The sequence below is a fragment of the Jaculus jaculus genome, chromosome 5 (assembly GCF_020740685.1).
Source record: "Jaculus jaculus isolate mJacJac1 chromosome 5, mJacJac1.mat.Y.cur, whole genome shotgun sequence".
NCBI lineage: Eukaryota > Metazoa > Chordata > Mammalia > Rodentia > Dipodidae > Jaculus > Jaculus jaculus.
Genome location: NC_059106.1, coordinates 95,416,565 through 95,438,663, shown reverse-complemented (window position 1 = coordinate 95,438,663; position 22,099 = coordinate 95,416,565). Strand labels below are relative to the sequence as shown.

At 42.6% G+C, this 22,099-nt stretch overlaps 1 protein-coding gene across 8 annotated transcripts in view; it reads right to left on the bottom strand.

The window, feature by feature from the left end:
* The window catches only part of Nfia (nuclear factor I A), a 612,310-nt gene that overhangs the window by 7,930 nt on the left and 582,281 nt on the right, over positions 1 to 22,099 (bottom strand). The window lies entirely within an intron of this gene.

Here is a 22,099-nt window from a genome sequence, read left to right as displayed (position 1 = left end):
TAATGAATTGCTGACTTAATGATTTTCAGATTACCTACTTCTCAGCAAAGTGCAGGTACTGAAGATATGAGTGTGCCATTCTCAGTGGAAGTAAGATGGACACACACTGGACCCAGAGGCTTGGGTAGGTTGGAGAAGCCACATCTTATCTCTTATACATTTCTCCCTCATATGTGTGTGAGGTAGATCTCAGGGTGCACACTGATACTTGGCTCACTTTATGAAAACTATTATTTTATTTTTTAATTTATGAGACAGAGATACAGAAAGAGAGAGAGAAAGAATGGGCATGCCAGGGCCTGTAGCCACTGCAAATGAACTCCAGATGCATGTGCCACCTTGTGCATCTGGCTTATGTAGATTCTGGGGAATTGAACATGGGGTCCTTAGGCTTCACAGGCAAATACCTTAACCACTAAGCATCTCACAGTTTGAAAACTATTATTTTAAAATGATGCATCACAATCAAAAAGTACGGAGGCTGCATGAGGAGGTAAGCCCCATGAGGTTCACAAAGAAAGTGGTGCTCTTGCCAGGCCCTCATTTATGTTTGCTCATTCAGTGTGTATTTGGGGCTTTGAGCAAGCTTGGCGCTACATTTCCTTTTCCTTTCATAAATATGTAGGGGAGTCACGTGGAATAGCAGTAGGGTTGTATCATTTTATCTGCTGCATTCCTTTGTCACAAAGAAATTAACTAAGCAAAGTGACTATAAACCAATACCAAAGTCACTTTCTTCAATGATCAGTATGGCTTTTGCCTCCACTTTTCTCTATGGATACCTAGCAAATTCAATGTTTGTCATCAATCAGAGAAATCACCAACTTCTAGGCAAAACAAATGCCTGCAAGCTCTTCATTGGCAACACCAGGCAGGGTTGCTTCAGAGCTAAATCTGTCAGGTGAAGCCCTTCTCTTGTCCAAAAGATTCAATTAGGTAAAGTCAAGATTCATTGGGACTCAGGGGTAAATGGCTACATGATAGCTCCAGGGAGGTTGGTATAAGATTTCCTGGTCACACAAGCTACCTTTGATTTCCAGAAGAACTTAAAAAAAAAGGTAAGCTTAAACTGCAAAACTACTCATGCTGTATACTTTTAGATGTTTTTCGGTGACCACATGCTTTGGGGCACACAATAAAGTCTCTTATGTCTTGAAAGGAAATCATCCTGGCAGGGACTCACCTCTAAATTTAACTGGACAAAAGATGAAGGAAAAAAGCAGAAGCAGTCCCCAAAGTGTATTTGCATTCTTAGTGGGGCTTCTCCTAACAGCCAACACTAACTCATGGTGGAGAACGTTCTCTCTTTAACAGAACACTCTCCAACTCTGAACGCCATCAGTAATGCTCACGATTTTTGTTCGCACACTTTGTAAGGCAGTTGTGAAATTCCAGACTTCTTCAATGTGACAGTCAGTAGTTCTTGAAGAGGAGGCCTGAGACCTTGTGAGTCAGCAGGGGGAGCAGTTTTCCATCCCATTCTTTTTTCTGGATGAGACCTCAGGGCACTACAAAAATCTGCCTCTGCACTTCTCTTAAAAAGCAAAGCAAAAAAAAAAAAAAAAAAAAGTTTCTTCACACATCTTACTATTCAGTATGTGCCTTGCCGACAAGGTTACCCTGGAGCAGCTCTGTAATCCTTCACTGAAATAGGCTTTATTGATTGCTCTGGTCTATTGTTCTCTTTTCAAGTCCCCCAAGTTCAAGTTCATCCTGGTGTTACATCATGTCTGGTTGCTCTTAGCAACCAGACAGACCCAGACGTGACTATCATTAGCAAGAAACCCTCTGCTCTCCTCCCACCAACCTTCCAGTGGTTCTGACGTAGCAGGCCCACTGCAAACACACTGAAGTATTTATTCTGCCTAATTTATGGTCTATCCAGCAAGCAAGACCCCCACTCCAAAAACCAACACTGTTGTATATTTAATTAATCTGTCTTTCTTTGGCACTTGGGAAAGTTAGACAAAGGGCTAATTATTGTGTTTTCCTTTCCACACTTTTCCTTTAGGGGGTGGATATTTGCATGGGAAAGACAACTACAAGGCCCGCATCACCCCTCCCCTCTTTCTTCTTGCCCTATTGACATTTTGTGAAATACTTTAGCTGCTTAAGGGAGTTAGAAAAAAAAAGGCGATGTGAATGTTACTCCTTCTAAGTTGGTATTCAGTAACACAAATCAACTCATGACATGTTTAAATTTAAATGCTAACCACACACTCTCAGAGTTACTTTAAAGGTTAGTTTTTAATCAATAGAAGTTGCTGACTCTAAGTTTTTGAGCTGAGCACTGCACCTCTTGGGCTTTTGTCTAATGTTCAAGCTTGCGAACTTTCCTTTGAGATGATTTTTGCGATGGGTTGCAGACACAGAGGCCATTGTGCTCTGGCCAACGACATGTCAGGGGAGCCAAGCTGCCCTGTGGTGGGGTGTCAATGTGACTCCTAGGGCAGGGGTTGGGGGTCTTTAATAACCCATGAAAAAACCTTAATTAACCCTTTCAGGCCCAAACCAAAACCTATTCTTCCACCTTTTCACTCCTGTAATTTGACCATTAGTACTTATTTCAACATCACACTAATCTTCATGACAATGAACCCAGCTACTTGACCAAAGGTTTCCAGGATGGGAAGTCAGTTAGGGGAACCACACAGGGATTTTTTTTTTTTTTTTTGAATGAAGACTCTGAGTAAATCATTTGTAGAGATATAGAAGATAAACAGGGTTGCTGTAATAATAATAAATTCATTCATTTCACTAATTTTTTAACACCCAGTTTGTAGTTGAAGACCCTCTTTCTCTGTTGTGAGTTAACAGCCACATGTGCAAGTCCCTGCATTTCTATAAAATTTCAGGAAGTGCTAATCACATCAGATGGACAGGATAACATTTGGAAAAGTCCATTTTTTTCTCATGGGTTGTTTTCCGTTAATCTCTATACAAGCACAAGGTTCATTGATTACTGTCTTCCTTCTTGGGCCATATATACAAAAAAAAAAAAAAAATAGCAAAGAAATCTGAGAGTGTTAAATTCTCAGAGATGAATAGCAAATCAGTGGGAAAATGTGGGTACATTAAACAGAGCTCATTTGTGGAGAATCAAAAAATTGCCACCAGACCCTTACTGTCCTAAGCTTGGGTTTCTGCCTTCATACTTTATAGCCCCTTAATCTCCTCTACTGTATCCAGGCGACTACAAAGGAATCTCTGTCCCTTATCTGCCATGGTATTACAGTACAGTCCTGGAGGATGTTATCTTGATACATTTACATCGAGGACGTAAACACAGAGCTTTGATCTATTATTTCCTCAGGAACTTTCAGCGACAGTTGCTTTGGACACTCATAAATCCATACTTCCACAAAGACTCTGGTTGTGTACAGTTAGTCAGTACCTTCGCCATGTTCACAGTTTGGGATGTGTTAGGGGAGGGAGGGGGACCTGTCCTCCTTCAGTGTTCAAGGTGAAACATCAAAAGAAATCTGCAGTCCAAGACAAGAGCTCAGCTTTCCCCACAGCCAGTCAGATGAAGAAGTAATCGCATCAGGTTGGAAAGTGCTGACTAAGGATTGAATAAAGTGCCTGCAGATGTGGCGTCTCTAAGGTATTCAACTCATGTAATGCAAAACAGTGCCACGCTGAATGTGCTTATAAAATTTCATTTAACCGTTGCAGCATGACTTTTTTTTCCCTTCACAGTTTTGTGAGGAGTTTTATCACACTTCCCACCCCTTAATTTACAGCTCCATGAAAGTTCAAATCCCAGAATCCCATTCTACAGGATTCTGGACTACTCACCTTGGCAGTTTTTATGAACCATGAACATTCTGGATTTGACTGCATCGTCTGAGAGGGGAGCAGGTTCTCTGACAGTGTCAACCTGGTTCTTCCTTAGGGCATGTGGTGAGCAACTAGAAAACTGAGGCCATTTCCAAACTTTGGTGATGAGATCACTGAGGCTGAGGAAGCCTAGGGACTCAACTCCTAGGCTAACAACCAACATTCTAATGTGGACTTCTTAAATAGCCTTTTATAGTCTCTTTCCATCTAGAGGACAGAACATACATTTTAAAAACAAACAAAAATACCTCAGAAATAGTTTTATTTTACTTATGAGAAAAAAGGAGAGAGTGGATCAGATTGTGATAGGGCAGAATCTGTTTTTCAAATTAAAAAGTTAAACAAAAGACCTCAAGGGCAAAGTTTAATGCTGCACGGAAGGAGGTTGTTAATGTGGAATCCAGATCTGGGTGTGACACTTAGCTTTTCTGGCAAGGTGGGTTATTTAAGGACATTTACACACATAAAATGGAAAGACAAAAATATAAAGAGCCCCCTCCCCCCCCCCACACACACAGACTCTCACCAGGCTCAACTCACTACCTGACCCACAAGACGCTCATGAATGCAGCTACCATTTTGTCTCTCATGGACGGGTTCCCTCTTCCAGGCAGTCACTTTTGGCTTCCTGCTCTTGTTTGCATGAACTAAGCCCATTATTTTAGCACAGATGAGTTGACCTTGGGAAATCAGCCCAAAGCCCCTCCCGGCACCCCACTGCAATGGAAGTGGACAGGGCTCTGCAATGACTCCTGGCCTTTCCTGTTAGAATCACCTCTTTGGGAGTGGTTAGTCACTTGCTCAGCAAGTAGCGAGAGCCTGCTGTGTGTACGAGGCTCCGAAGATGTGATGACTAGCAGAAAGATGGGGCTAGGTTTCAGACTTCTGTGCCCTTCCTGGTTTCTAATAGGAGCTTTATAAATTTATGTCAACACATGAGGTTGTGTGTATGTGAAGTGTCTACAGGACCCACATTGAATGTCCTATGTGTCACTGATGAGCTGTGTGATTTCTAAAGACACCAGGTCCTTGCCTAGGGACCTCAGAGTACTGCAGTGAGAACCATTCTGCAACAGAAGGTAGTGAAAGGGAGGCAGTGATTTACCAGGTTTTCTTCTAAGCAGGGTGACATCCTGCTCACAGGTGTTAGTCACTGGCACTGCCAGCCTCAGGCTTTGATCTCCTCAGTCATTTTTTTCTTGTCTGATTTTATTTTGTTAATCAAAGAAAGTCTGTTTTCAATAACTCTAAACCAAGACTTGTTTATTGTACAGGAAACTATTAAAACATTAATGGGCCATGAGTGGCCCCGCTTACCTTAGTGGCCTTATCTTTTCACCACTTATACTCAACGCTTGTGCTGTGTTAAACTTCCAGAACCTCCAAAGCCAAATGCTTTCTCCTTGCTGGGCCCTGGCACAAGCTGCCTTTGCCTTGCTTTGCTAATACTTGTTTGTCTCTGGGGTCTACAGTTAGATGTCCCTTTTTTTTCTAAAAGCTCTTTCTCAGGGTCTTAACTCCCCAGCTCACTTGTCACACTGCTGGAGCTGTAATTTTTGTTCCCAAGAAAAATGATTATGTTCTCAGGTGTGGCATCCTGGTGTCTTGTCCAGTGCCTGGTGGAGGAGGCACTAAACAAATGCCATTGAGTGAGACAAGGAAGAGCAATGAGCATTTTAATTCCCAGAGCCTAATGTGAGTCACCCCTACCACAGAAGGCTCTAGATGGAGGTCTGTAGCACACTGGACCACATCTATGCGCATAGCACATGCTGAACCACCCAAATGACAGGCATTCTCCCTAGAGAGGTGAAAGTCTCCATGAGCCACCCCAGACAGTTCTGACAGCAGAGCTGCAGCCAGCTGTGGCCAACTGCGTCAGTAACATGTGCAATAGTTTTGTAACATGGCCTTCTGCCTGCTTGCTACACACAGAGCAGTTGTCCAAACCACTGCTCCCTGGAGAATGACTGTGCTGCTCCCAGCCAAGACCTCTGCTTTGGTTCAAACCTCAAGATAGGAAAACACTAATCTTTTTACCCAGTAAGTACCTACAAACCCTGAGCCTGCAAACGCCATCCAGTTCTACAGACTGCTCCAGAGTCGACATCTTTCCCTACACCCCAGCCCTGGAGTGTCTCTCTAACCACCAAATAAATTTTCCTTTGGTTTCCCTTTATATTTTCATCAATGACTCTTTTGGCTCAAAGACTTCTGGATTAAAAATTGCCCTCTGACACACAGGACTGGCTGGAGGGCTGTATTCAGGGCGCAAAGTTGGCCTCTGGTGTACAACTTCACAGGAACACGGGTCCCACCCCTCGTGTGAACTGGTCAGAGGGTCAATCAAGGTTTTTATCTTTGTACCTGAGTCTTGATCTTCAGCTTTATGAGATGGGAATAACAACTTTATTCATTGGGGGGGGGGGGATCAAATAAGTTCATACCTGGCTGGAGACAGATTCAGGAAACCAGAAAACTGGAGTGGATGGGTTTTCAAATTGTAACATGTGTCTGGAGTCTTAGGGTCAGTCCTAAAGACAGCCCATTTCCTATGAAAGTAATCATTCAACAAGGTACTTTCTCTTATTTAACAATACAATTTCTTAGTTAAAAGTAGCATGCTGTGCTAAGTCCCTCTCCCCAGTTGCAAGAAGTTGTTCTTGAAACAGCAAAAATCTATCTTTAATTGTGGTATTAAAATCAGAGCAGTGAGACCAACAGCACAAAAGAATTTGACTCACGTTTATGAAAGGCACTCATGCCCCTGCCTTGCAAGGCTAAACTGCACGCCTTGGAGTTTTGAGGTAAGAGGGTCAGGGAGGGAGGGACAGAGTAGTCAGGAAACCAAGAGGGACAGAAACAATCCTATTTTGGTTTTTGTTAGTCAATGGCATACTACATAGATCAGAGACTTCTTATAAAATACAAACCCCCAGTGTACACAAAGCACAGGAAAATGTGAGGAAAAAAGGGAAAAACTAAAAGCAGCTTAGGGTGTGTTAACGCTGCTATTCTGTCAGCTTAAAGAGTATTTTATGCTTGATCAACAGCTCTTTTTTTTTATTGTGCTTTTCTTTCATTCATTCAAGACATCAAAGCCGGCCCCACCAGCATACCTGCCCTTCTGGAGCCGCCTAGGAAGGGTTCTAATGAAGCTGGGCTCTGGGAGCCGGAGACCCCCGTGGACAAAGCAGTTCAAAGGGAATATTTCAACAATGATTACATTTTGTAAATCTTTTTATGAAAGAGACAGCTTATTTCCTGCTTTTTCCATGAAAAATAGATTCTGTCCATTAAAGTAAGCCCGCACCATGGAAGCTGCCAGAGATCTGAGGTGCAGCATGGAGTTTACTGCAAGGACCTGATGAAACTGTCCAGAGAGTCCAAGTCCTGGGCCTGGACAGCAGTGCCAGAGGTGTGGACATGCAAGGCTGGACTGCTCAGCCTTGAAAAGATGCAGTGTATAGGGTGGCAGTTATAATTTTAAAATGTGGACCTTATGTTTTAAGATTTGTTCGCTTTTAGTTTTTGATTCTACAAAGGTCAATAGATATCAGGAGCATCAAGGTCAATAGATATCAGGAGCATCAAGCAACTCCTATCACATAAGAGCAAGTTGAAAGATTTTAGTTACAGAATCATTAAATATTTTAATTCCTAGATACACCAGAAAAATTCTTTTCCTAGTGGGAAGTTAGCCATGAAAGCTGAGTCTGCTCTCAAGACACAATGCAGGCTTTATTAGTGGCTAATGTCTGGCCCAAAGGCAAGAATAAATAACTAAATAAAATAAAATAAAGGCAAGTCCTAGCCCTTTTTAAGTTTTGATTTTCACATTAAAATAATCTTTCCCCTAGCCTTTTCTTCTTTTTCTTGGCCAGGGAATTGTAGACAGCAGAGAAGGAATGGAATATGATTTCTTGGGGAATTATGAAATAAAAAGAAATCTATGCTTTCTACATATTGGACTCTGATTTTAATTAAATGTCTGTTGTTTCATAAGTACAGATAATCATATTTGTGGTGGACCCAATGGTGGCCCAGGGAAGTAAGCTTCTGTTTAAAGGGAGAGATGTGGAAGTGGAGGTTGGAGGTTCAGTAGAGTGAATCCCCATTCTAACCATTATAATAATCATTCTATTATGGCTTCCTTGATCTGTCCTTCCCAAACATGGCTTGGAGCAAACGCATCAGGGCATTGATTGATTTCAATGTGTAGGAGATAAAGTCTTGGAAGGAGAAAGTAATATCATTGTGAAAAGTCCAGCAATTTCAGAACTTTCCCAGAGACATTCTGCAGGAGAATGTCAAAAGATCTAGCCATTTTCAGGATTCCAATCCACTGCTTCCAGCTGAGGAGCCCTTCCATCTGTACCTGTAACCTTGGGACTTCTTGTTGCGGGGTTGTGTTTTTTCTTTTCTTTTCTTTTTCCTTCAGACAGTTCATGTAGCCCAGGCTTGAAGTCACTATGTAGCTTGGAATGACCCTGAACTTCTGGTTCTCCTGTGTCTATTTTCTAACTACTGAGGTCACAGGTGTCACATCATCACAGGTGTGCATCATCATGCTGGGACGCCTCAGGACTTTCTCACCCCAGTGAGCACCTCCCGCCTGGTCTGGGTACATATCTTTGCTTTTTAACCCTTTGCTCTGTTCCTCTTCCTTCCCTTCTACTCCATTTTCCTACTCCCTCTAACCTTAAGCTGGTTTCTCCCTCTCACCCTATCTGGGGTGAGCCCTTTACAGGAATTAGGGCAGACCCCATCTCTTAAGGCAGCTGGAACATAGGCTTCCAAAAGCCAAGTCAGTCTCCGACGCAGTGAGCACAGACAGGGGAGAAGCTGCAGTTCTGCAGTTTTGACAGCGGAGGCTGATGGTGGAGTGAGGGGCCGATATCGTGGACTGGGGCCCTGAATCAAGCTCCAGCCCACACTGACCGTGGGTTCTCTGCGACCACAATGCACACATTCCAGTCCTATACATTTCTTTTACCACAACACCCACTTTTAGATTCCACTAGTCCAAGGGTCTATGTCTAGTCTACAGTGTGGATTCAACTTTGGCATGGGCAAAAGTGTTTATGTGCTGCATTGAGGCTAGAGTAAGCTTGACCACAGACAGTGCGAGACCTAAACCTTGCTGTGCGGGCTGCCAGGAATCCAACTTAACTTTACTGCATACCACAGCATTTGAGCAGGGAAAAAAACCTGAAAACACAAAATGGCTTTGAAATATTTGCTGAAAGTGTTTGTAGCATCATTCAGGATGCCCTGAGACAGTCTGGATGGGACTGAAGAATCATAATTTCACCTAAGCCAACAACACTGGCTACAGGCAGAACAATTTCCCTCAGCACATACCCTAAATCCCAAACCAGGGGCCAGTGAACAATGAGAATGTGATAGGATTTGGGTTTTATGGCAACAAAACTTGCCTTCACTAAGACGTGATTTGAAAACAAACCCACACGGGGGAGTTTGCAGTTTCAAAGACAGTATTTTCTTTTCTTAATGCTGAAACAGCAAATGCTTTTTATGTTCAGATTTATATCCTTCTAAATGTGTAGATTAAATTTACCACTAAGCAGCATTCATTACTATGAACAACTAGATTTTTTTTTTTCTAAGTATGTCTAGGTAGGGGTGGGAAGGCTGCAACTGGTCTATAGTATTGGGGTACAAGGTAAAACCCTACAAGCGTGCCCTGAAAGTCCACCTTACCAGTGGTTTGGACATATACACAGCACATGAGATGGGCAGCATGATTTGGTTTGCTTCTTGGATAGACGCCCTATCATTTCAACCGAAATGTATTTTTAGCAATGACTTGGAAGATGGAGATCTCTCAAGCACAGATGTTAAAGCCAGATTAAAGAATGTACAGTATAGAATCAAGTACTCAATCTCTCACTCTTACTTTTTCTTTTATAAACTCTAGTTGGCAGTGCTATACCAGTAACCGAGATTTAGGAGCAATTCAGAAGTACATGTTTTGGAGTGCTGGTTTGGAATGATCACACACCTCTTTGATCACTTTGTTATTGTTACAGATTGTGTGACTATTGTTATGCTTAAAGATCCTTTCCCCTGCCAAGCTGCAGTATAGCTAAGAGATCTTCTTGTGTATTGTACAAGAATGGCAGCAGGTTCCAATCCTGTATTCATCCTTCCATTCTGATTTTGCAGTGACACACATCCTGCAGACATGACAACGAGGGCCAGTTTAGAAGATGGATCAATTAAAACACAATTAAAGATTTTTCTTTCTGTTAAAAGTGAACTGTCTGAGCAAAACTATGACTTCCTATTCTATCACATCAACCTTTCTGTATTGTTCTTCTGGAACACATTTACTCGTCCAAGTTCAGGTTGAAACTAAATAAAACACTCCTCCAGAGTTTATAATCCAGCCTCATTTACATGTGATCCTTCTGAACTCTGCTAGACAAGTATGCTGGTTTCTAAAGTTTGGTAAAGGAGTGTTTTACCATTGAAGTCTGGGCTGCTTTCTCAGGAGTGTAAGACCTAGTGGAGGCTAGTGGCAGCAGGGCACGTTCATGGGCATAAACTGTTCCTACAGACCTACTTCAGAAGCCAGAAGAGAGAAAGCGGGCAGCAAGGACCCACAGACTAAGTCTCCTTAATTTTCCCTATAAGGCATTGGAGTTGGTATCCCAACTAAAGGTGAATTATGGATCCTAGATATATATGCTAGAATTCTTTAGCCATGTCTTCAAGTTTCTCTGTGGTCATTTTCGGCCTTTCATGGGAATGACCAATACACATTTATTCTCTTCAAATATAAAAACATAGATATCATCACACCACTTTCTGCCTTGTATATGAAGCTGAAAAAGTGCTATGAAGAAAAGTGTTCCTAACCCAAATGGAATGTCATATTATGGTTACCAAAGTACATAAGAGGTTTTTGAGGTCAAAAAGATCTCAGGGATGGAACTGGGGTAGATAGTAAAGTACTTGCTTTATAAATACGAGAACCTGAGTTTGACCCCTAGAGCCCACGTAAAATGCTGGACATCATGGCACACATACCAGTAATCCCAGCACTGGGGAGCCAGAGATAGGTAGATCCCTGGAGCTTGTTGGCCAGCTAGCTTAGCTTAGTCAGTGAGCTCTAGGCCAGCGAGAGACCCTGTCTGAAAAGCAGATGAATGGTGTTCCTATGGGTGACACGTGAGGTTGTCCTCTGACCTCCACATAAACATATGTGCACATATGCATGCATGCACATGCTCATATACATGCACAGAAAAAGATCTCAAGGATTGCCAGCCAACCAACGTGTGTGGGAGAAAAGAAATGTCTGGTGTTATTTAGAACCAGGAAGAGCTGAAGTTGGGATTCTGAGGTGCTCCCAGGGAAGCAAGCAGACTGAGATTGACACTTGGCTTTGTGCTAAACAAGGGCTCATGAGCTCAGAGGATAGCTGTCATCTTCATGGATGGTAGTGGAAAGGCAGTGGGGAAATGAGGATGCAGCAGTCTGCTTGTCTTCTTTCTGAAGGGGAGTTTATCCAGAAAGATAGTGGCTCAGCAGTGACACCTAGCCAAACTGCAGGTTGCTGGTCCTTATGTTCAGCATCCATGTCTCCCCAGAAGTGATATGAGACACATTGGATGAATGGTTATGGAGTTCATGGGAGAGAGAGACTAAACAGCACATGTGGGTGGTGATGTGGTTATACCTCTGTTGAGGAGGGAGTGAGACCATTATCTATTGTGGTGGTTAAAGTGTCTCCTATCACTAGTCTAGGGGGCCATAGGAGAGGCTTCACTTTTAGAAGAAAAGGGGGAGGGTATTCCTTTCTGATTTGAGAAAAACAGAAACCCCACCTTCATATGTAAGCTCATGAACTTTTCCTGGATTAGAACAATAATAACAAAGTACCCTGGCTCTAGGCTGGATTAATCCCCCCACCCCCTGATTTAGCCTAATTCAATGCTAAAAAACAGCCAAGGTTTTTATAAAACCAAATTATATGCAGATATGTTTCTAATTTTAAACCTTTTTGCTATGAAATTTAGAAGTTTATTCTACATGATAAGGACACAAGTAAAGCGGAATCAACTTAGAAGATGTTTTGCAGAAATGCATGGTGAGGCTGTTTTCTTTGGGGCAGTAGTTTATCTATGGCTATTGGATAGCACCAGGGCACACAGCTCTGAATAGCTTCAGCCTCTAGCCAGAACCAGCAGACCAATCTATAAGATGATAATTTGCATATGAGATGTGTTCTCGCCTTTGTCTGTATTTCTCTTCTTTTTCATAACTATCAAAACAATTTTGGTACATTCTCCATTGCACTGTGGACCCCTGCCCCTGAGGGTTGCTATAGGAATCTTTCCTCTTTTTAAAAAGAACCCTTGCAATGGGTGGAGGGAATATGAAACTCAAGTGCTTTGCAGGTTTTCTTGAGGATTTAAGTCACTCATGAGGATCCTCATTATTTTGAAGATATAATATTTGGATAGTTGACAGTTCAAAATGTCATATACTTGCTAGTTAATATGTGTGTGGGTTAGACTCAGATCTAATATTACTTAGTTTATGTTGAGTCTTCTGGTAAAGAAATAGTCTTGTCCTTTTTCTTTAAGCAACACAGGGCACACATATGGAAATATGCTCTCTTGAAGATGCTGTATGGAAGGGAGGGGACGAAGTGAGCACGCTATTCCCTGGAGCAGGCAATTGGAGTAGAGTCCTTTTCTCTTACACACCCTTAAAGTTATTCATTCATAATTGCAATGTCTCATCTTACTAGTTCTGTGTCCATTCCTACCCCATGTAAGCAGCTGGAAAGGGGTGCAAGGGGACAGTATTGACCCCAGGGCCAAGAAGCAATAGTGAATTCCATCAGGACTTTCATCCACCAGCTCTTGGTTTGCAAAGGTCACTGTGATGCAAGGCCCAGGGGACAAGACAAGCAAAAGGCCTTCCTGGAAAATGCTGGCGGGGGGGGGGGGGGGGAGGGAGAAGGAAACCATGATATTATTAGAAGGGTGGTATAAAGCTGGGCGTGGTGGCACATGCCTTTAATACCAGCACTCAGGAGGCAGAGGTAGGAGGATTGTTGTGAGTTCTAGGCCACCCTGATACTCCATAGTGGATTCCAGGTCAGCCTGGGCAAGAGTGAGACCCTACCTTGAAAAAAAGAAAAAAAAAAATGAAGGGTGGTATAGATAGAACTTGGTCTATCTTTCCACTTTGACAGGAGAAAATATTTGGGAAGGAGCCATTGAGAGATATAGACTGGCCTTGACTGGATGATAATGAGGTAACAAACAGCAACACATTTAACACTATCCAGATATGGGTGAAAGCAACCGACAGATATCACAACCATTATACAATGTGAAATTGGACCTCTCACTGCTTCATTATCACTATATTTCATAATATTTGTCTAGAAAGATACACAAAGCCTATCAGGTTAAATTAATCCTAATGATCATTTTTCATTTTATTCTAATTAAACAATTTCAATTTAATTAATGCAAGCACAGAAATTAGTCACAATTCTAAATGTAAATGCTGAACTTTAAATCAAAGGTCCTTTCCACTTCGTGCTTCATGCGGAAGCACTTTCAAGTGCTTGCCTGTGAGGTGGATGGGAATGTTAACCTTTATCTTCACAGTGAAGGATGGAGGCTACAAAACTGCAACAAGAGCTAGCCAGGAGCATGGACAGAAGCACATGTTCTACACACGCACACGCACACACATGCACACACACACACACACATATATGTATGTGTGCATGTGTGGCAATCTATGAGAATATATTTGCAAGGTAAACATTAGACTTGGGTACATTTATTTGTCAGGATTTCAAAGTGCTTGGTCAATCTAATGACTCCTGGGCTTTTATGAAACACCTTTGTAAAATAGGAATCATGACTCAGCTCTTCAAGCCACATATGAAACCACCAATCTCTTCCTGCCCTGCCTCTCAGTTCCTTCCTGCCTCTGGTTAGGTAGATGACCTTGGGAGTTATTTCACCTCTAGGATTGTTGCCCCTTATTTGGAGGTGCTGTTTTATTCAAGTGATATGTACTTTATTTTGACATATACTTAAAGTATTATTGTAAAAATTAGTAAATGATTGTTTTAAGATTAACAACTTTGGTGTTATTTCTGTAACTTCAAAAATACTAGCATCTTAAAATGGATTTAAAAATTGTACAAGGTACACATGTCTGAGTCATTCTGTAAAGACATTTAAAAAGCTGTTCTCTCTCTTCATAAAAATCTGAAGTTGTTAGCATACAGAGTTCTGAAAATTTGAGGTCATAAAGATCCTGGCAAAATAAACTTTTTTTTTTTTTTTCCTAAAGAGAAATAAAGTAGGCCCAGGAGAAATACATACTTATCTTTTATTCACTAAAAACCTTGTGCTGGTGAACTATACTTCAAGACAGGTCTGTGGTATCCTAGGCCCTTGGTCTTAGAAGAGTGGCTCTGTGATCACTCTTATCCTTAAAATAGCCCATAGCCTCTTTCCCAAGAAAGCCTTCATCCACCACTACCACTCTCTACTTGCTCTTGGTTGCATATGAGAATTATTTGATACTAATCTACTCACTATTACTGTTTGGGGACATTATAGGAGAATAGCAGAGGAGTTTGATAATAGCTTATTAGTGAAGTAATTATCACTAGGTTTAGTAATGATGATGATGATCCCTACCCTGGTTAACAGTCATGGACAATTCATTCTTGACTGCCAGGGGTAGCACTGGGTTTTGAAATATGAACTTCTACCCCATGGGACTGACAATTAGCCCATCACGTTTAAGTTTTGACCTTCACTGGACAGCATGATCCTAATCCCTAGATTTCATAAGCTTAACTAGGAAACATTAAAATATGGATTGACTCCAGTTGGCAAGAATCTTTATGTTCTTTTCACTAAAAAAGCTATAAATTCAATGGTTGACCTTTTATTTCCAGGTCACAAGTGACACCAACTCAGCCTTGCCTATTCATATAGGATTTATGTTAGGGTCTGCAGGTAGAAGCCATGAAAGTTGAACTTTAATAAAATGTCTTTCAAAGATCTGCACTTAACCAAAAATTTCTCATAAGAAATTAGTGATGGCATTTTTCAGAGATTCTCTCCCTAGGCTCACTCCTGGATCTAACTACTCTATTGTTCACTTGTAGTAAATTTCTTCTAATATTATTTCTATGGAGGTACAAATTACGTTTTTTTGTTAGAGCTATACCTTAGCTCCAGATTTAGACTTCTAAGCTGAAAGGTCTTTGAAATGTTCTCTTTGCCATCACCTGTCTCTAGCTGAAAAACATTCCTTCTCCTTTGCTCCAATCGATTATATTGATGGGAGGCACTCTGTATTGTCAATCAGGGAAATGTGTTTTGATGGGACCCCCAAGGAGCTAGATAGGGAAAGGAGATCCAAACCTGCTCAGGTCCACACCATCTGAACGAGATCAGTGTTTCCCATGATCCTCCTGCTGGCGTGTGGCACCCTCCCTGTCACGATTAATAATGTAGAAGGAGCTGATTAGCTTAAGCAAGTGCTCTCTGCTGTGTAAACACATAAAGATCTATGGGGCAAAAGGGAGGATGCAGGAAAGAACAGAACATCATTTTTATTTTTCATGTGGACACGTTCTCACTTTCCATTCTTCTCTTGTAACAATTACTGTACCAGCCACTCTGACAGAGTCAATAAATTGATCTGGGTCTTGAAGAAGCAGCAAGGCGGACTTATCCAGGCCACCATTATCGGACATGGTGGGGGGAGGGAGCATGGTGGCAGAGGGCAAAGGGGAGGAAGTCAGGAAAGGTGAGCCAGCTTGCCTTAGGTAGGTAATTACTGCTCCACCTGGAGCTTTGGGGACAGCTGCATACATACATACATAGCAGGTGCGCTCTCTCTCTCTCTCTCTCTCTCTCTCTCTGTGTGTGTGTGTGTGTATGTGTGTGTGTGTGTGTGTGTGTGTGTAAAGGGCAGACAGAAAAGAAGCCTTCAGCTTGGCTCAAGGATGCAGCCTAAGTAATACCGTATGCACCACTTATCTGGGTCCCTGTGGAGTTTCCGTCACTCACAGGGATCTGCAATTCAATGAGGTTCACCACCCCATTAGGACTAATCATGTCAGCTGCACATCTGACAAAACAAACATCCACACACGTTCTCCCAGGTTCAGCCCTTGCTTTTAAGTAGGGAATTTTCTTCCTTCCTTCTTTCCTTACCTAGCATAAAGTTTAATTGTTTTTTAATGTGAAATTATGCATAGAGACTCCCCGTGTGTATGTCCCTTGGAGAAAATGCTACTGTTGGTTAAGACTGCACTTGCTCCTGGGGAGTATATTCAGTGTGTTCTTAATAAATAAGTATCATTCCACTGGATAATGACAGAATAATGGCACAGCTTATGGAAGATGGATGTGGGAGGTTGAAGCTAGAGGAGACTCACCTCAGTGGGGAAATGCTCAGGGTACCTCAAGAGTCCTCTCTATCCTAGCATTTTTCTATTTCTTATTCCCAATCTCAGGCAGGTGATTCCTGCCTGAGCCCAGTGTTGACAGAAGATAAACTTGTGCACAGACCATGCCATGCACCAGGACAGGTGCTGGGCCTTCACATTCTAACTACATTGAATCTTCATACAACTCCAATGGAGGCAGGATTTTATTTCTAACTATATAAGCATGACCTCTGGGGGTAAGAAAGCTAAAAGGTCACATACTGACATATATCAAATTCAGATCTGCCTGGCTCTAAAGCCTAATTTTCTCAATTGTATTCTCCTGCCCAGGGGGGAAGAGAGCACTCATGACCACATGTTCTTATGCTGCCACTGTCTGCAAACCCTGTACTTAATGAGTGTCAAACCCAGCCACAAGTTCTTCACAGAGATCTCACTGTGTCCTTCACCTGACCATATCTCCCACAGAGTCAAGTCCAAGTGCCCTTCCACTGGGTGAAGGTGCACACATCCATGAATATCCAGGTCTAATTCACCACTCTCACTCCTCAGCTTCCTCGCTGTTGACTATATATGACAGACATACCATAGGAGAAGTGTTTTCCAAATACACAGCACTGTTCCTTTACACACATTGTCCTCTGCCTTAAAAGGAATGTTTTCCCACCATGGATATCTCTCCATCAAAAGCAGTTCTGCACTTCACTGCTGACATATAGTCCACAAAGCCCAGGCTTTCCTCATCCTACAGATTACACATATCCTCCGATGTCACCTGTCACAACTTTTTACTGCAATTTTCTTACTTCCCCCTAGAAATCTGTGAGCTATATAAGGTGGGGATTAGAATATACATTTCTCTCTCTGTATATATATATATATATATAGTCTCCATATCCATATCTACCCTACTAGTTCAGCATGGTATAAAGGAATACCATGAACATCCCATAAACCCTCCCTTTTCTCCACTCCCTAAGAGCCATCACATAGCTGGCAGGTGGGAAAATGGGCAAAGATGCTGGACATTCTCATGCATCTTCATGAACAGATCCCACTGTGAGGTATCTCCACTGTAGAGAAACTAGTGATGACAATGTTATGTAAGGGCCCCAGAGGGTATGGGGAGGGTGAGAAGGTAGGAGGAGTTAGGAAATCAGCATCTCTTTGGTGAATTCCACTTCAGACCCATGGGCTCTGGCTTGGGACTGTGTATCCCTGGGACCTCCAGGGCCCTGAACTCATTAGGAGCCTGAGAAGGGCAGTGGCCAGCCAGCCAGAGATCTAGTGCTGAATCTGTCCTTCACCAGGACAGTCATCATGTAGAGCCCTGGGTGGAGCCAGCTTCTAACCCTGGGCTTTTCCTTACATTGACCGGTACCCTCCTGAGTCCATGTGGTGGTGGTAGTGGGGGGTGGGTGTGATTGACTCAGCTTCCTGTTCAAGTGCTGTTGGCTCAGCACAACAGCAACTTTTTTTTTCTAGAGAGGAAGTATCTGGCTTGGAGCCTGGAGAAGCCTGGGGTCTTGCTGGCAGCTGGGCAAGCGCCGGAATATGCCCAGGCATTGGGCACAGATGCCCTATGAGCACAGTTACATGCCCTCCATTACATTTTCCCAGATTTCACACTGACCAGTAAGAGGTAACTCCTCTGTGGGACTGACCTGACCACATGCTAGACCTCAAAGATCAAAAAAAGGCCAAAGACAGATGACATTGCACTCCACAGGTCCCCGAGGCATGGGGTCAGGTCGGCTGTACAGAACTGCAAGAAGTAGTAGGAAGTAAAAAGAGAGAAGTGCAATCAGGAAAGTTAAACCTGCACGATCCCTATCAGGGGATGTGAAACAGGAGCACGCAGACACTGGCAACAGCTGCCCATGATCTACCCTGCCTCTTCTTCAGTGGCATAATCTTGTTTAGAGAGGAAAGACATGGCCAGTATGAGGTAACAGGTCACGATTCAAGTCAAGAAAGTCAATCCTGTGATAGCTTTCCCAATACCTTTGCAGGCTTACATCCAACACTGGAGCTGAGACCTCAGAGAAATGTGTGTAAGCAGCACCCTCCAGGGAGGTACCTACTTTCTTCTAGACTCACTTCTGTCCAGACTCCACACTCTCAGTTGCCTCCTCTGGGAGTCCCTTCTTCCTTGGGGCCCATTTGGTAGAGGGGAGAAATGGTGCACTCAGGCTGCTGTCTTCACAGGGAAGATGGATGTGCCCAGCTCAACCATGTGTTTGGGGTACCATCACTGCATGTGGTCCTGGGCAAGCCTATCATGTTACATTCTTGGGGAGCTTTGTCCCACTTGCCACGGAGTTGAGCAATAGTTCTGTCTATGTGTGTACTAAAAGGCTCATGAGTTCTTTCCTGATAGTATACATGGGATTAGAAGTGAGTCTGTGTCATGGCTCTACTGACCTTGGCTATGTGGTTTGTGTAGGCCAGTTTTCTTTAACCTTTTTTTCTTTTGAAGTCTATAGAATAGGGATAATGATAACTCTTTTCAAGGGGCTACAATTAAGATCATACTAGCAAAGATGTAAACCCCAAAATAACTGTTCAACAGAAGAGATGAAATAATGGTACTATCATCTTCTGAGTATTTAGTGGCACTAGGCATTTACTTATTCCTATAATAAAAGAACTTAAGATTCACAACTGTGTGTGTATATAAACTTATTACTTCACAGTTAAAAAACCCAAGCTATAAAAAAATTTAACTTCTGAGGAAAGAAAGGAAGAAAGCAGCACCACCAACACCAAAATTATGCATCCTGTTTCCACCTGATCAAGCAAAACCCAAGCTCACGACTGCTCCGCGGGTTAGTCTCAGGGCAGAAACTGGCTGTTCACACAGATGCCAATGAGCTTCACAAGAGAAGATCGTTCTCCCAGGCAGGATGAGCAACGACTTCAGGCTTGAGTGTACAGACATATGGACTAAGGGGAGCCAGGGCTGGTCTTCAGAGAGACAATATTCAACATTATTCCACTGGACCAAGAAAGCAGTGACCTGATTTCTTGATGGAAGAGCACTAGTCACTCTCAGATCATCTTAAAAGAAAATGGTCAGTAAGCTCTCACTGTAAATCATTAGGCATGCAGCTGGTATGTGGGGAACAGAGACGTGAAGGGACTGGTTTAAGCCACGACTACCTCAGCTACCATGGGGCAAGCTCACTATTTTGAGGCTTCAGTTTCCTCATCTATCAAATGGTAACAGCACCAGCCTTAGTATTATAATGAACATAGGCATGACAAGAAGTAACTTCTCAAAGTCAGATACACATGAGATTTTATCTGACATTCCTGTCCAACTATGGGACTACAGTTGTCTCTATTCATGAATGAAGCATCCTGTGGTCTTTAAGACTCTCTGGCAGGCCATGGTACTGGTGTCTCATAGTGCATGTGGATTGTTTATTTGTGTATGTGTGTGGGGGCATGCTGCATGTGTGCACAGTGTGTGCATGAGTGCCTGTGGTATTCCTGAGACAAGGACCATGCATGTTCTCAGGCTGGTGAGGAACTCTCTGTAGACCAGGCTGGCTTGAAGCTTCCAAGCCTCCTGCCTCAGTCTCCTGAGTGTTGAGATTATAGGTGTCACCACACCGGGCCATACTGCCCCACTGATGTTGTCAGTACTATTATTTCTTTCTTTCTGTTTCCTCTACTAACCCTGCACCACTTGAGGAAACTGATATTCCTTGCATTTTGTAGGTGCCGAGATAGAGGAAACAATTAGAATAATGAGGTTTTCAGATTGGTTAAAATGTGATTTCTCAGGTAGGGCCTCAGGATGTGGTGCAAAGAATGCCAACAAACCTTCCCCATGTCTCTACTTCCCTACCCTCTTTATTCACCCCTCTGCATGCTGAGTAGGCGCCATGAGCAGTGGGGGAGGCAAAGTGGTGTCATGCCCATGATTTAGCTTAGGAGCCCTCCAAATGGGCTGGCTCCCAGCACAGCGAAGTATGCCGCTTCTGCACAGGCGTCACACTGCTAAACGAGTCAGGCAGCCACATGATTTATTAAGCCGAGGTCACAGCACCCGTGCCTCTTTGTCAACAAACCAGGCCCACACCATGCCCACTGGTTCTCCTCATAACTCAAATGGTAATTTGGTTTTAAAGAGCATTTCAAATACTACCATCCTGTTGATGCAGAACAGTGATAGGGCTGGGTAGTAGGGAGGAAACGGCTGTTTCTAATATTGTTTGCACTCATTTTTCATTTTAAAGAATTAGTACTCATCACAGTTCTGCAGCTTAAGCAGTTTTTTTTTACTTCAACATTCTGATTAAACTAGAACCCAAAGCAAAATGAGTTCTTTTCTCAGTTTTCCTGTGTGAGAACTGGTCTTTATTACCTGAGGATGAAATATGAACTTTTTTCTCTCTAATAAATGAAATAATAGCTGTTCATAAAATGGCTGTTTCAAGAGATCAGATAAAATCAGGGATACAACTCCATGACCAAAACTGTCTGCTATTTCTCTACTATGACACAGTGTCACTCAGCAGGTGGGCAGGGCACACCAATGTGCCTGAAGGGAAGTAGATACTCAGGGCCTCCCCACGTGTTGGTATCAATTTGTCATGGGAAGTCCTTGAAAAGGAAGAGCCTCAGGGTGGGGCAAGGGTTGGTTCCTTCATATAGGTGAGTGTCTCACAGGAGATAGGTAGGTGGCTACCTCTCCTGGTACTGAGGAGTTACAATGTGAAGATGGAGGAGAAAGATGAGAGGCAAGTGAGGGCAGCAGCCATGTCAGGAGGAAGAAGATAGATAGCTTGGCAGTTTGTGTTCAGCCACAGCCCGAAACAAGCTGGGACACACAAGGCACCTGGAAGGAGTGAGAAAGGGATGCAGACTCTGCAAAGCTGAGGAGGTGGTACTTCTCACCCTGCAAAGGGAGGAATCCTCTGCAGAAAAAAAAAAAAGTACTGCAAAGGACACAGGAGAAACAATGGCTGCCAACTCTCCACGTTGTCTTTCCTTACCAATCGTTATAAATGATGAATAGGTGTAATAAAAACCAATATTCAATTTTTTTCAAATTTACATGCTAAGGGGAAGAAACAGCAGGTTACCAAACAGTGTCTATAATATTATTTCATTTTTGCAATATATTTCTATGTGTAGAAATAGTCAAGATAGATTTATATAGGAAAGCTAATAGTAGGACTACAAGTGATTTTTATTTTTCTCATCTGTATTTTTCATAATCAACATGTCACATGACAGTAATAAAAAAACAGTCACTATTTTAAAGCCTTGTTGTGAATCACTTAGATTCAGTCATGTGTGTGGAGTTCCCATTGTGTGCCCAGCATAAGAACCAGTGCTTGTCTCAGTAGTTGGCACACAATCACTGTTCTTGGCTGTTTTCAGGAATTTTAGACTTAAGAGGTGAAAGAGACCTTGGAGTTTAATGATTACAGTTTTGAAATACTGGTGAAATACATTTAAGATTTACCATTGGAATCACTTAAATTTTTTTAAAAAATATTTTTTATCTATTTGAGAGAGGGAAAGAGGCAGAGAGGGAGGGAAAAAGAGAGAAAGAGAGAGAGAGAGAGAGGGACTTGGTGCCCCAGGGCCTCCTGCCACTGCAAACAAACTCCAGACACATATGTCACTCTGTGCACCTGGCTCTTTACATGGGTACTGGGGAATAGAACCCAGGCCATTAGGCTTTGCAAGCAAGCACCTTTAACAACCGAGCAATCTTTCTAGCCCCAAAGCCATTTTAAAGTATATAGTTCTTTAGAT